Here is a 10,641-nt window from a genome sequence, read left to right on the forward strand (position 1 = left end):
ATTAGAATCTGTGAAGCCAAGGAGATTCAATGCAGTGCCTGCTACATAGTGAATCCCCAAGATGATGGTGCCCTGCACATATCGGAGGATGCGCTTGGCAGCATTCCAATGTAGCTCATGTGGCTCCTGCATGTATCTAGAAACTGCCCTTACTACATATGAGAGATCTGGTCTGGAGTGGGTGAGGTAAAATAAGCTCCCCACTAGCTGTCGGTAGAGAGTGCTGTCAACTAACGGAGTGTCACCTCCATCCTCAAGGCAGACCCCAAACAGAAAAGGAGTCGGTGCTGGCTTGTAGTCAGTCATGCAAAATCTCTCGAGGAGATCCCGTGCATACTTAGCCTGAGAGAGTTTGATGCCTGTGGCATCCTGGCTAATCTCAAGACCAAGAAAGAAGTGTAATGGACCCATGTCCGTCATCAAAAACCTATCATGCAAGGCCCTCTTGACTGTAGCAATGGTTGAGGCTGAGCTGCCAATGATTAGGAGATCATCCACATACAATACTAAGATAAGAAGAGAATCATGTGCCCTGAGCATGTAAACATTCAGATCAGACTTACATCTTTCAAAGTTTTGTGATAAGAGAAAAGAATCCATCTTCGCATACCAAGCTCTCCGGGCCTGCTTAAGGCCGTAGAGATATTTCTTCAGTCTGCAGACCAAAGATGAATCCTAAATGAAACCATGTGGCTGCTCCATGTAGATCTCCTCAGATAGGTCTCCGTGAAGAAAGGCATTCTTCACATCCATCTAATGTACTTCCCACCCCTGGGCAGCGCAATGGCAAGTGTAAGGCGTATGGAATCCATCTTTGCTACTGGAGCAAAGGTCTCGTCATAATCAATGCCATGCACTTGTTGGAAGCCTTTGGCTACTAGCCTTGCTTTCCGTTTGGTGATTTGCCCATTTGCAGCACTCTTGGTCCTATAGACCCATTTGCATCGGACAAGTTTCCTTCCTAAAGGAAGGGGACCAGATACTAGGTCTAGTTCTTGAGGAGGGAGTTATACTCCTCCATGGCGGAATCCCAAGATGGATGCCCAGCAGCCTCAGCATAAGACTGTGGATCATAAAAATGAACCAAATGACAATGCCAGGATGGTGACAGTTTAGTGGCAATGAAGGCAAGAGGAGGCTCAATAAACTCTGAGCTAGTCCTCTGCAGATTAGAATTATCCCCCACAAGACCATTTCTAGCAGCTCGGTGGTCTTGTGCATATATCTCACGTAAGCTCCTTGTTCTCTGATTTATGATAGGGGAATATGATTCACTGCTGGAAGCTCGATATGGGCTTGGATGTGGATCATCATATGCATGCACTAGATTTGTATCTGAATACTCTGTCTCTGCATTTGCATGCTCTACCTCGGCATCTACATGCTCTGTATTTGCATCTGAGTGTACTGAGTCATCATCTCGGACATGAGGTAGATAAAAGGTGTGTGCATGTGGCAATTGAGGTGCATGCGAGAGACTTTCCTCAAATTTGACACTTCGTTCAATGATGAGTTTGTCCGTAGAGGAAATTAGGAGCTGGTATCCCTTCACACCATCAGGGTATCCAACAAAGATGCACTCAATGCTCTGTGGATCAAGAGTTTTTCTCTTTTCAAAGGGGATCCTGGCCCATGCTCGGGAGTTGAAAACATGGAAGTGGGTGACCTCTAGTTTAGTGCCACTCCAAGTCTCAAAGGGGGTCTGATCCTTGAAAGACCTATGAGGAGATCTGTTCTGGATGTAGTTAGCACAATTAAGTGCTTCAACCCATAGCTTATGAGGAAGTGACATAGCATGCAACATGAAGGAAGCCATCTCTTTGAGAGATTGGTTCTTTCTCTCAGCAACTCCATTCTACTGCGGAGTGTATGGAACTGTGTACTGCAACCGTATGCCGGATTGAAGGCAAAGGTTCCGAAGTGGTGTGTTAACATATTCCCCCGCATTGTCTGTATGGAGGGCTTTGATCTTTCTCTCTGACTACCTCAACTAGTGCTTTGAAATCTTCAAAGTGCGCAAAAACTTCAGATTTGGCCCTAAGAAGATACACCCAAGTATACCATGAGAAATAATCAATAAATGTAAGCACATACCTTGCTTTGTTGATGGAAGGATGAAGAAAAGGCCCCATGAGATCACTATGGATCAGATCTAGAGGAGAGGATGCTCTGTGAGTCTTTCTGGTGTCAAAATTTTCTCTAGGATGTTTGCCAAGGACACGCCCTTCACAAACTCCGTTGGAGAAACTGATATTTCGCAAGCCTTCCACCATCTCATGCTTGCTTAGCTGCTACATATACCTGTAATTTAAGTGACCAAACCTCTCATGCCAAAGCCTACTACTATCATCAGCATGTGTAAGGAATAAGGAGGATTCAGATTCAAGAAATTCAGAAAATGTATATACTCTGGCTCCATTGTTTACCTTACCGATTGCAATTTTGGAGCTACTATGTAGGTCATATATGTTCACTGCATCTGGAGTGAATGCCACTCTCTTTCCAGTGCCATAATGAGTGATATGATAAAATGAAAGCAGGTTTACCAAAAGTTTTGGAACATGAAGCACATCTTCAAAGCTTCCATGTAAAAGTTCCACTCTACCTTTTCTGGTGACCTCAATAGGTGAGTCATCTCCCATGAAGATGGGAGGTCCTTTTCATGCATCCAAAGAGGAATAGAGTTCCTTTGCAGCAGCCATATGATGTGATGCACCAGAATCTATAATCCATGCATCAGGGGAAGAATTAATTGCAACTAAAGCATGAAAATTGTTACCTTTCCCGTGTGGTGGATCCTCAGTTTCCTGCTTGGCGCCTTGACCAATGTGGTCCCCAAGGTTGTGCTTCTGAAGGATTTCTACCATTTGGTCAATTTGTTTCTTCATGCAAGAAGATTATGGATGGAATCCTCTTTGACAGTAGGTGCATCTGTTTCCTTTCTTCCCTTTCTCATTTCTTGAGCCGGAGGAGTCATTGAAGGGCTTGGTATACCCTTCCTTCTTTGGATGGGAATGCGCTTTTCCCTTGTCTTTTTGCTATCGATTTTTCTGATTTGAATCAGATGTATGATTTTTATTGTGGCTGCCATCATACATAGCAAGTGGATGTGCTTTTGGAGGTTTGATTTTCCACATGCCAAAAAGTTTATCTTGCTCAAAAATAAGGGACTCCATAAATTCTTTGAGAGAAGGCATAGTGTAGGATTTACCTGTTGCGACCCTTACTGAATGAAATGTAGACACAAAAACAAAGTATTTCGGTCCGAGCTTTGACATAATAGAGAGAACTTGGCGACTCTCCTCCTTGGATTTGTCAATTCCACAACCCTTTAGTTGCAGCAATAGATCATTATATTTGGTGAAGAAGTCTTGAATTCTGTCATAGTTCCGTGGATCCAATGACAACAGCTCCACTTTGATCAGATGTCCTTTCATCTCATCATGTTTCCCATAGAGTTCTTCAACCTTTTTCCAAATCTCATTGGGAGTATTGCAGACAGATAGATGAAACTGCAACTCTGGAGAGATGCACATGCATATGGATTCGGGGGCCTCATCCATATGGTTGAGGTACTTGGATTTCTCTATGGATGAAGTGGGTTGCACTTCTGTAGCCATGGTAATCCTGTACAACCCTCTATGATGAAGGTATCAAGCCATTTAGTCATTCCATTCATGATAGTTGTACGTTGTTAGGATCGATGCTTTGGGAAACTCCATTTTTCTATCGATCTTCAATCTCCATGCTGTAATATCTGCAAAATAAAATACCGGTGCATCTTTTATCTAGCAACCTGTGGGCTCTGATACCATGTAAATGTGTTAGAAAATCTGCATAGATGAATCTAGCTAGTAAAGGTTGAACAGACAGCTTTGCAGAGCAAAAACACAAAGAAAATCGAAAGAACAAAAGAATGATTCATTAGAAAATAGGTTACAATTCTCATGATATAGTGTTATTAGGTGAAGATCCCAAGGTAACACCCCATAGTGGTGATCAACGAGAAGACTCAACACCTACAACAAGTTCCGGAGAGAACTAGCGAGTTGCGAAGTGAAAGAAGGAGCAAATCGGGGAGAAAATCATGTAGAAGAACTAACCAGTTGCAGAGTTAAAGAATGAGAAAATTAGGGACTAAATCATGCAGAAGAGCTAATCAGTTGTAGAGATAAAGAATGAGCAAATCAAGGAGTAAATCATGCAGAAGGAATCTTGCATGTAGTTCCATGCTCTAACTAAGAGTCCGCATGTAGGTGTGTAGTAGTTCCAACAAAAATGCCTTCACAAATCATGAACCCTTTGTATTCGGCTTGAAAAGCATGAGTTTAAAAGGAAATAATTGAATTACTGCACATGAATATGACCACCGTTTCCAAAACGTAGGAGGAGCAGCAACCATGCTTGCAGATTTAATGAATGAAAGCATCCGTTGTTTATAATAGAAATTTACAGGTCCCCGCCATTAACAACTTGAAAGGACTACCGTTCGAGACATTGGAACCTGCTTACCTGTGAACTTATTGTGGCCATGTTTCGTGCCCTTTCACATCTATTCTGAATAAATTGTGTCATCTCTGCAATAAAAATATCGAGTTCGCTTATGAAGATTGAAAGTTGGTTTCGTACCCGCGCATACCTCGTAGTCATTTTTTTTACCTTAACATCTATCCTAAATTAATGTTTCCATGAATTTACTTTATAATGGTCTTTGACCTTTGGAATTTACAACCAGATATAAAAATGATAGTGGCTTCCTGATTTTCCTCCAACATTAAAGGTCTTATCAAATACTTTTAATGCGAAGACTGCTCTTCAAAGAAAATTGAAACTTAATATTATATGCATGAGTTGGTTCTTTACTTCAATAAAAATGTCGTTTCATCTCTGAGTAACGGAAAGCAACTTTTCCATTTATAACTGCACATTGACAGCCCAAAACCCTGAGATTGCTTCAATTAATCTCGATTCCCGATTGCATGCTTACTCATCCTTCTATGATTATATGGTTTACGAATTAGCTCCTTCAATTTTCTCTACATATACATTCATCTAAACCAACCGAATGGTGCACATGAGATGTGATATAAAAGGTGATAGTGACGAGTTGCACTTCAATGACAGTGACAAATTTAGTGCATGGTGCTGATCAAGAGTTCCATAATCATCACCAACATATATAATCGGACTTAAAAAGATATAGTTTTTTTAAACTGGTGTAAAGGATTTCCATAAAATCTTTTTACATAGAGTTCATAAAAAAAATAAGCAGAGGTGGCAACTATGCCGGTTTGAAGGAGGAGGTTTCTTCAATATTCCATAGTACTACATTAATCATGAAATGCAATAGTCATCGGTGCCAACTGAGGCATCAAAACAAAGAGACCAAATCCAAATTGTAAGGAGAGATCTGAACCATGCCTTCCATAATCACAAGGCAGAGGATTTCCACACTGCCATATTCAAAGATTACTTTAGTAGATTTTCACATGGAACATAATGTCGACCACCAGCTGTCCACCATGCCGAAAATAAGTGAAGACCAATATGCGAGCTTCTTCAATCCTACAAAACAAGAGTTATTGCATATCGCCATACACTAATTCTTCAACATTGCAAAACAGGAGTCATTGTTTGCTGCAATACACTATGAGCAAAGGAGTTGAAGGTAGGTCTCAAAAGTTCATAATGCACAACCTCGAGATGAAAAGGTTTGAAGAAATCCTTGTATCGTGCCGAGGACCATGTCACTGCACCCAATAGCTAGCTCGAAGCCATTAGGGAAAAAACGTAGAAAACAAAACAAATGTAGACCCAAGACAATATATCGCAACTAAGAACTACCATATATCACCATAGATAGGACCATGAAAAATAACAGAAGCCTGAAAAACATGGAGTACTGTGGTATCAAAACTGTAAAAGCAACTTCCTACCTTAATCAAAAGATATAAGTATAAAATTAGGAGTATTATTCATAGGAGGGCCAGTAGGATCTGCGTGAGGATTAGTAATCCATGTTGAGTTTGAGTCTGAGTGGGACAACATATATTTGTCCATGCGGTTTAAACGAGCATCAATATCAACAAGGAAAAAACATATATTCATGAAAAGGTATTTTATATCTTGTTGGTCAGCAAAAATCTTATAGTTATCGACTTGTTTATCTCTTAAAACCATATGAAGGTGAGTGTCCATTAGTTGATGAATTGAGAGACTGCAAAAATTTTGATCTTTATTTCCTGAGATTTCTTGGGTTTGGGATCCATTTGCGATTGAATCGATGTAGTCCCCAGTTACCAGAGGGATTGAATCAATGTAGGAAGCAACTGATCCCCATGTTAACGACCAGTGGAAATACACACGAGAAGAACTAGCTCCACCATGGTGATTGGCCATGTGTTGGTGTGGAGGCATGATGAATTGGACAAGAAAACAAGGATGATAACCGTAAAAAAAACCACGACCAACTAGACATAGTGAAGGACACACCACAGAACCTTGAAAACCCAGATAGAACACAATCAAATCATCTCCCAAACTTTACACCTAGGATATAAATTCAAGGAAGACTTGAAATTGGTTCAACTGTAAAGACATAAACCTCTTAAAACCCCACACACAAGGTAGCGCAGTGAAACTCCCCAAACTCGAACTATTCTTTAAAGCACAGCGAGAATGAAGAACCAACATAGCTTTAAATGCAACAATGCTAGTGTTACACTAAAAAATGTCACCATGACTACTTACAGTTAGTATGGCTCAAATCAACAGTCATGCTACCCTCTTAGGCAAGTCTTATGCCTCTGCTATCCATCTCAAACTCAAAGAAGAGAGAAAGTCTTGTAAAAAATGTGTTTATCTCTGGGGTCGCAGGTTCTCTCTAGCCTTACCTACGGGGACGCTCACAATGTTCACAAAAGCTGCGTCCTTGGACGCTCTGTATGTTAAGGGACAGGTGCGTCCTTCTGTAAAAGGCAAAATGCGCAAGTTTCATCTTAAAAAAGTTACTTGTGGTTACTTCTAGAACTTTCTAGAGGTCGGTTTGATGAAATGGATGCGCCTCTAGTTGGTTCATGTATCCCTATTAAGGAGGAACTTATCCCATCAATAAGGGAGCTATCCCACCCAAAGAGGGGGATTATCCCATTGATGGTGGACCTGAATAACCTCTTTACAGCACTATAAATAAAGGCATTGAGCCAGAGGGAGAGGAGGTTGAAGCTATACATTTTCTTTGGGTAAATGCTGCAGGAATTAGGACTCCCATTTAGAACCTTGTGAGGAGAGATTGTCTTTGCTTGATTCTACTTGGAAGTGGGTGAGCTTTGTCAAAGTAGAGGAAAACCCTTGATGGACCCTGGGAGGAACTTGCACAACACCAAGGCCAGGTTGTAAGAGTTTCTTTGTTTCGTTATTAATACAAACTGGTTTATTTTTCTCAATAGCTTGTGTTAATGAGTTATTTCATGTGTTCCTTGGTCTGCATGTTGAATATATGTTTTATTATATGAAATGCAAGTGCTTGGTAATTGTTTGATTGTTTGTGGTTGCAGGAATTGATGTGAAGGAGGAGCTCATCCAGATCGGCAAGGACGGACTACAACAACAGCGTTTTGGAATAAGGTAAGCCTAAACACTTGTAGTTTTCATTTTTTAAAAGGTATATTTAGAGAAAGGTCACTCCATTTTGTCTTGTTTGTCGCTAGAGAGTTTAGACTCCTAGGGAGGTCAGTTGTGTCCGCACAAACGACTTTTTCCGCCACGACAAATTGGCGACTCTGCTGGAGAATCCATTAATGAGAAAGTCTTTTCCTTTGTGTGAACTTTGCTGTAAGAAAATCATTTTTATTTTCTGGTTTTTGACTGTGAGAATTAGTATTTGGGTGGCTTAGCTTTAGATTTAGTTAGATTTGGTTTTTCTTAACTTTTCCAGAAGGACGCACCCTCTGAGTGCTGCACAGTGCATCTTTGGACGCGCTGTTGCCGTTTGCACAGAGCGGGCCCGCGCCTGTTCTAACGGGTTGCTTGCGTCTTCCTGTAAAAATTTAGGAAAATTCCATTTTTTGCTTTAATTGCTTTTAGATTTTGATTTTTCTTAGTGTTTTCTGCCCAGATCCTTTAGTACCCTGTCAAAAATTTTCACCTGAACTTGTTTTGTGAGCTTTGAGTGTTTTAGTGGATTTCAACGAAGTTTAGGCCTAGGGTTTGATTTTTGGATAGGTCTTGTAGTGACTTTGACGGTAGAAAGTTGTCCAGCCTTAGATCTCTCTGGTTTCTCAGCCTTCTTAGAAGTCGGGCCTGTCGTAAAGTCTCCTTGTGTGAGCAGCTTGCCATTTAAGTTGTTTTGGGTCAAATTTCGAATTACTTGTTTATAAAGTGTTGATTTCCATTTTACAAAAGAACAAAAAGATTAGAGTTTTGTTTTGGCTAGTTTTTGGTTCTGCAATAAGCTAGTCCTTGATTTGATTGTGATCAAGTAAAACACCTTAGAATAATCATTGTTGGTTTTGGCCTCGTTAAGATTGCTTAGAGTAAATTTACCTTTTAGTTTGCTTATGAGTGAATTTTCATAGATTTTAATAGTTGTTAAGATTGATTTTTGTTACCTTAGATTTATTTGCTTTATTAAAAGAAAAATACAAAAACATCTTCTTTAAAAGTCTTGTTTCAAGTAGCTTTTTGTTTTTGAAAGAGAAAAAGAGTTTTTTCGTGCATGTAAAGAGCGGTCATGTTTTTATGCTTGGAAAAGACAAACGAATTGTTTCTTTGATTGTCTTCAATTAAGAAGTTGCTTTTATAAAGATTGCATTCTCTCAACTTTTTAGTTAAGCAATTCATTGAAAAAGTAAAGTAGTGGGTAAATCATCCTAGGTGCATTTTGTAGTGGTTTCGAGTCGAGTCAACACACCACTGGTTTCACTTCCATCACCTTTTGACTTAAGAAACAACCTTAAAAGTAACGCTTAAATTAAAATCAATCTAGTAATTTTTATTTTTCTAGGGCTCTGAAACACCAACATAGCTTAGGCTAGGGTCTTGGAGTAGGTGAGTACTTAACTCTCCAAGACTACAAAACCAAACAGATAGTTTATCTTGAGTAGATTAAATCCAATTGTTTCAGTTGCACTCTGGGAAAGCTCCTCTTAAAGGAGAAGCACGAGCTCGTGTCCGAACCAGTGAGGGGATCATCCCCCCCTCGTTGGGAACGATGCCAGACAGTACGTATTACAAACGGTAAACCTCGGATTAACCATTGTCGAGGAGCCAGGGGTCACTTATCGGTAAACCTTCGATTATTGTCAAGGAGCCGGTAAGGGGATTGAGCTTGTTACTCTGCCCTTGCGTGCTGTCAGAGTTTAGACTGTTCCCCCAGGTGTAATTGCTGTGATTGGTAACTTTAGTGACCATAATCTTTAGGGTTCTACCGAGGTGACGGTGGAGGGAAGGTCCCACTGTACCTGGAGCAGACGTCGGTTATACTCACTTGGATTTTCCGGGGGGTTCACTTCACTTCGAGACGGTTAAAGTGGAGGAACTTGTGCCGGTCTATTCATTAAGCAGGTTGCCGGGGTAACTGTTCCACCCGCCATTTCTGTACTGAATCCTGCGAGGTTGGGCCTAATCACCAACTAGCGCTTTTGGTCCGGAAGACTACTGTTTGTGTTTGGTTTGATGCTCTAGATTATTTAGGCGTGTGCTTCAAATTTGTTTGCTTCTTTAGAAGACTTTAGGTGGTTTGATTTGAAATTTTTACTTTGTTTTCGTGTGTTGTAGTTAAAAATCTTTAATTGTGGCGGAATTACCGAGACAGTCCCGTCGACTTCGGGGCAAGTCTCCTGAGATTGTTACCGGAATAGATTTGTTAAGAAAACTCCGTAAATCGCGGGGTGAATCTCCTGAAGACATTCCGGGTCAGTACGAAGGGTTAAAGGTCCTTGTAACTCCTCCTAGTGACAGTAGAGTAGGTTCACCTGAAGAAGGAGAATCTTCCTTGGTAGTCCATCCAGATTACCAAAGTTTAGAAACAGGTTACAATCCCGAAACTGTTACAGTTTCCGAGCTTGCTGGTAGTTTTTCATCTGCCAGTGAAACAGGTGAAGAACCTGAAATTTCCGAACCTGTTACTCCAACTTCTAGTGTCCCTGATTCACCGAGAATAGAAAGAATTATCACCGAAAATCTACCTTCTGGTTTGATTGCTATAGAAGAACTTGCTCCAGAAGAAGATATAGGTGTCTCTCACCTTGAAGGTCAACTTACTATTGATCTAAGGGAGCGTGAATCCATCTTTTACAGTCCGCCTAGAAGTACTTCTTGGTACCTTGCGTTAACCAATTTTTTAGACAACTCAGTAGGTTTTTCTACACCTCGTCCTCCTTTTCCACCTGGAGGTGTTTATACTCCTGTAAATATGTCTGGTCAGTCGTCCGTGTTTACTCAAAGTCCTGAATCTTTTTTACACGGCGGTCCTTCTGTTCCCACTGGGTATCAGTCACTTTCTGGTACCTTTGCGGGGGCATCTCCTCAACCCGTTGATCATGGGTTATTTGCTGGAAACAGTGGTAATATACCATTGGGTGTAGGAGACATTTACATGATGTCAGGTTCAGTTCCCGTTTCCCAACCGCAAGGTGGCCA

Source organism: Pinus tabuliformis, chromosome 1_2, assembly GCF_031772625.1.
Source record: "Pinus tabuliformis cultivar Carrire ecotype Pingquan chromosome 1_2, CPIR1, whole genome shotgun sequence".
Taxonomy (NCBI): Eukaryota; Viridiplantae; Streptophyta; class Pinopsida; order Pinales; family Pinaceae; genus Pinus; species Pinus tabuliformis.